The sequence below is a fragment of the Rattus rattus genome, chromosome 7, assembly GCF_011064425.1.
Source record: "Rattus rattus isolate New Zealand chromosome 7, Rrattus_CSIRO_v1, whole genome shotgun sequence".
In the NCBI taxonomy this organism is placed as follows: domain Eukaryota; kingdom Metazoa; phylum Chordata; class Mammalia; order Rodentia; family Muridae; genus Rattus; species Rattus rattus.
Genome location: NC_046160.1, coordinates 327,694 through 333,693, shown reverse-complemented (window position 1 = coordinate 333,693; position 6,000 = coordinate 327,694).

Genomic DNA, 6,000 nt, shown 5'->3' with positions numbered 1-6,000 from the left:
TTAATCTTCAGTTTCTCAATGGTTTGCCCCACCTGAGGAAGTAGTACCCTCAGCCCCACCCCTTGAAATAATTCCTCTTTCACTTTAGAAAATTAATCCCTCAGAGTCTGATAAACGAACAGTGACTTTTGATGAAGAAAATACCAGACAAGACAATGTTGATGTTTCTCAAGGCCCACCAATAGTTTCTTCTAGACCCATAACCAGACTCAAGGCAAAACAGGCCCCAAGAGGGGAGGTAGAAAGTGTAGTCTGTGAGGAAATGTGCTACACTACTAAGGAGCTTAATGAGTTTGCTAATTCATTCAAGCAGTAGTCTGAGAAACATGTGTGGGAATGGATTTTAAGGGTGTGGGATAATGGTAGAAGGAACATAAAACTAGATCAGGCTGACTTTATTGACATGGACCCTCTAAGTGGAGAGATTCTAGGTTTAATATGGAAACTCGCACAGTTAAAAAGGTCTCAGAAGTTTGTTTGAATGGTTGGCTGACGCATTTATCAAATGATGCTCTACTGAAAAGGAGTTCGATATGCCTAATATCCCTCAGCTTAGTGTTGAGGAGGGATTTTAAGGCTCAGGGAAATTGCAATGCTAGAGTGGATACGTTGTGTAAATAATCCTCCACATGAAAGATAAAAGTTTTAAAGTTGTCCCCCTAGACACAAAGTTTAGAGCAGAAAAAAAAAAAAAAAAAAAACAGGTTAGGCCCCAGAATTGTATGTTCCAAAAAGCCTCTCCTAGGGCTATAGAATAGATAATTACATTGGCCAGCTCAACAGCTTTCTCCCAGAAACTAGCTGACCATAAATCTTAGAAAACAATCTTGAGAAGCAGGAAACAACTTCTCCTAAGAACTAGCAGACCATGAAGTTAAACAATCTGAGAAGTAGGAGACAGCTTCTCCTAGGAAACAATCTTGGGGGACAGAGTTCTTCCTTGTGATTTTTCATGACGCCATCCCTGCCCCCTCGGGTTGTGGTTTCTCCCTTTAAATACCTCTTCTCCCAGCCTCTTGGGGTCGAACTCCACTGCCCCTGCGTGGGATATGAGTCTCGACCCCAGTGCACTGGTTGCTATCGATAAACCTCATGTGATTACAACAAGGACGGTCTTGTGTGAGTTCTTGGGGGGTTGCGTCATCCCGAGACTTGAGTGAGGGTCTCCCCACTCCGGGGGTCTTTCACACAATGGGAAGGCCCAGAAGATATGCCCTTCATGAATCCTATTAGATGCAAACTGGTGAGAGGGGCACCAGCACATTTGAAGGGTTTTGTTGTTACCATTTTTCTTGTGCCAGACCTTAGAGTTGGAGATGCTGCTGCTCCATTAGATGAATTAAATGCAATGGGTTTAATTGGGCCCCCAGATAACAAGGGACAGGTGGCAGGATTGAATTGCCAGAGAAAAGGTGATCATAGTTATTATAATGGACAGTGTAGACAAAATGTTTATAATGACATAGCCTGTAGTGGCCAGCACAGAAGAGGTGAAATTTATAATGACCGGTTTGGACCTTTGATACTGGCTAATCAGTCCTGGTGTTTCCAGACATGAAACAGAAAGGAAGCCAACTGCTTCTCTGTTTAATCTGTATAAGCAGAAAAATTCTCAAACAAATGAAAGAAAGACTACATTGGATCATGGCAAAAGGCAATCTTATTGAATCAGTTTCCAAACTTGAGCCAGTTTGCAGACCCAGAACCCCTTGACTGAAGAGGTGGCCAGGTTCCCCCGAGAAAGGATCTTAATAAGACACCTAAAAGTTTTGCTGTTAGCCTTTCTCCAGTTCTTTCCCAGAGGGACCTATGCCCTTTTACAAGGGTAACTGTACACTGGGGGAAAGGAAATAATCAGACTTTCCAGGGTTTATTGGATACTGGTTCTGAATTGATGCTAATCCCAGGAGACTCCAAGAAACACTGTGGCCTTCCAGTTAAAGTAGGCATTTATGGAGGACAGGTGATTAATGGAGTTTTGACTGATGTCCGACTCACAGGAGGTTCAGGAGGTCCCCAAATACATCCTGTGGACATTTCCTCGGTTCCAGAATGTATATCTATCTTGGGATAGATATGAAAGACCTCCAGGGTGGGGAAGACCCCCACTCAAATCTCGAGACGACGCAACCCCCAAGAACTCACGAGTCTTGATGTAATGAGCAAGAGGTGCATTTGAGGAACCAGAGCTCTGGGGACGACACGTATCTCACGCAGGAGGGAGAGAGGAGTCGACTCCAAGCCCAATTAGGGGAAGGTATTTATAGGGAAAATTACATAGGTAATTGGCAACAGTTACACAAAGCAAAGCAAATTCACTAGTTTGTTTACATTGGCACACATGATCTAACTTGGGCTCAGTTCAACTCCAGGCCACCCTGCATCTGGGGTGAGCTGACCCCAAATCTTGTTTTTTTCAGGACTGTTGAGTCAGGCCTTATCGAGGATGAATGTTTTATGCTGAGCCAGGCCTTATCGAGGCCAGGTGATCTATGGCTGGACTACTTCCCCATAACATGTGATATTATTCTTTTGTGAGGTGCACTGGCCCTCACAGCAGGGTCAGTAGGGGGTAATTTAAAAAATCTTTATTCTTTCACATATACTTAGAAGATGACAGAATTGTCACATTGGTTCCCTGACCTGTGGAGTGAACGCTTTTATGGCTGGAAAGGCTAAATGGAAGCCTTTAGAGCTGCCTTTGCCAAAGAATCAAAACCAGTATCGTATTCCTGGAGGAACTGCAGAAATTACTGTCACTATCAAGGACTTGAAAGATGCAAGTGTGGTGGTTCCCACCACATCTCCATTTAACTCTCCTATCTGGCCAGTGCAGAAGACAGATGGATCACAGAGAATGGCAGTTGACTATTGAAAACTAAATCAGGTAGTAACTCCAAATGCAGCTGCTGTACCAGATGTAGTTTCACTACTTGAGCAAATTAACAAATCTCTTGGTACCTAGTATGCAGCTATTGAGCTAGCAAATGTTTTCTTCTCAGTTCCCTTCCCTAAGGACCACCAGAAACAATTTGCGTTCAGTTGGCAAGGTCAGCAGTATACTTTTACAGTTTTGCCTCAAGGATATATTAACTCTCCTGCACTGGTCATAACTAAGTTAGAAGGGATCTTGATCGTTTGTCTCTTCCACAAAATATCACATTTTTGTACTATATTGATGACATGATGCTGATTGGACCAAGTAAGCAGGATGTAGTAACTAACCACTTTGGACTCATTGGTAACACATATGTGTATCGGAGGATGGGAAATAAATCCAACCAAAATTCAAGGATCATCTATATCAGTGAAATTCTTATCAGTCCAGTGGGGTGGGGCATGCAGAGATATTCCTTCTAAGGTGGTCCCTCCCACCACCAAGAAAGAAGCACAACCTTTAGTGGATCTATTTGGATTCTGGCAATAGCACATTCCTCACTTGGGTGTGCTACTCAGGCCCATTTACCAAGTGACTGGGAAAGCTGCTAGCTTTGTGTGGGTCCTGGAACAGGAGAATGCTCTTCATCAGGTCCAGGCTGCTGTGCTGGCTGCTCTACCACTTGGACCATATGATCCAGCCAACCCCATGATACTTGAGGTGTCAGTGGCAGATAGAGATACTGTTTGGAGCCTCTGGCAGGCCCCTGTAGGTGAATCGCAGAAGAGAACTTTAGGATTTTGGAGCAAAGCTCTACCATCCTCTGCAGACAACTATTCTCCCTTTGAAAAGCAGCTTTTGGTCTGCTATTGGGCCTTAGTAGAAACTGAATGTTTGACAAAAGGACACCAAGTTACCATGCAACGTGAACTGCCCATCATGAGCTGGGTGTTATCAGACTCTCCAAGTCATAAAGTAGGACATGCATAGCAGCAGTCTATTATCAAATGGAAGTGGTATATATGTGATCGGGCCCAGGCAGGTCCTGAGGGCACAAGCAAGTTACATGAAGATGCTGCTCAAATACCTATGGTCTCCACTCCTGTTATGGTGCCATCTGCTGCCAAGCATGCACCTACAGCCTCATGGGGTGTTCCTTATGATTGGCAGACTGAAGAAGAGAAGACTAGGACCTGGTTTACTGCTGGCTCTGCATGTTATGCAGGCACCATCCAGAAGTGGACAACTGCAGCATTACAACCCCTTTCCAGGACAACCCTGAAAGATACAGGTGAAGGAAAATCTTCACAGTGGGCAGAACTTTGGGCAGTACACATGGTATTACAGTTTGTTTGGATGAAGAAATGGCCAGATGCATGATTGTTCACTGACTCATGGGCTGCAGCCAATGTATTGGCTGGATGGTCAGGGACTTGGAAAGATAATGATTGGAAAATTGGTAAGAAAGACATCTGGAGAAGAAGTATGTGGATAGAGCTCTCCAAATGGGCATAGGATGTGAAGATATTTGTGTCCCTCTTTCTTTGAGACCTAACAATATGGAATTGAGTAAAACCTATGGAAGACTCCCAGAGTGGGGAGACCCTCACTCAAGTCTCGGGATGACACGACCCCCCAAGAACTCACACAAGACCGTCCTTGCTGTAATCACATGAGGTTTATCGATAGGAGCCAGTGCACTGGAGTCGAGACTCATATCCCACGCAGGGGCACAGGAGTTCGACGACCAGTAGCTGGGAGAAGGGGTATTTAAAGGAAGAAGCCACAACCCAAGAGGGCAGGGATGGTGTCATGTGAAAAATCACAAGGAGAAGCTTCCTGTCTCTCAAGATTGCTTTTAAGATTGTAGTCTAACTGTATAGTCAGCTAGTTCCTGGGAGAAGCTTCCTCTTATCTTTGGATCACCTATCTAAGGGCCTTATCTTAAGTCCTTTTATCTGGATCCTGGGAGAGCAGGCTCAAGAAATGTGACCTTTTACTTACGGGCAGAGAGCTAGAATTTGAGGTACTTAGGGCTCATTAGGGGTAAGATAGCATTTCTAAACTTCTGACTTTTTTTTTTTTAAAGATTTATTTATTTAATTTATAAGAGTACACTGTCGCTGTCTTCAGACACACCAGAAGGCATTGGATCCCATTACAGATGGTCTTGAGCCACCATGTGGTTGCTGGGATTTGAACTCAGGACCTCTGGAAGAGCAGTCAGTGCTCTTAACCACTGAGCCATCTCTCCAGCCCCAACTTCTGATTTTTTGGCTGTATTTTTTATTCTTTCAACTACAAATTTAAAACAATACTGTTACTGTTTTTTTTTTTGTTCTGAGTCAACCTCATAATGTACAATTATTGTCTCTAACTAATTTTTCTGCCATTTAAACTTTACTTTGAAATATCTTTGCTGAAGTAGATCTAGTTTCTTCTGTTTTAGAATTTCTACTCTTTCTGGTTTTTTAGATTATATAATTTACTTATTGCATTTCCTTCCTCTAAACCCTCTCCTATACCTATCTTCGTTGCTCTTTCAAATTCATCACCTCTTTTATTATTAATTGTACATATATACATAAATACAAACTGCACAGATTGTATTATAATGTTACTTGTATTTAAGTGTTTTCAGTCTAACCATTCGTTGTTGGATAAACAATTGGCTTGCTCTTCCCTGGAGAGGAGTATTTCTCTTGCTCTCAGAATTCCTTATTTGCATATTGTTCTTCTAGTAGGTTTAGGCCTTCTCTATTTTTTGCCTGACCACACACGCATAGCTGTTTTCATTGTCTTTGTTCAAATTAGTTTAGGCAGTCATGCTTCTGATGTTCCCAGGAGACACAATCCATTGTCAGCTTCAATTGCTCTGCCTCCATTTTCTCTGCAATGTTCTGAGCTTTATGTGTAGGAGTTGTGCTGTAAATGTCAGTTGAGATTGGGCTCTACACCTCTGTATTTCGATTGGTACTGGTTTACAAAGATAAGTTTCCTTAATAAAGGGTGAATGCTACAGTTATCTTTGAGTAAAAGATCAAATGTTTACCATGTAGTTAAGGAGTGTGCTGCTTAGTAACGTGACAATTGTAGGTCCTACTCCGATGATCACTATTCAC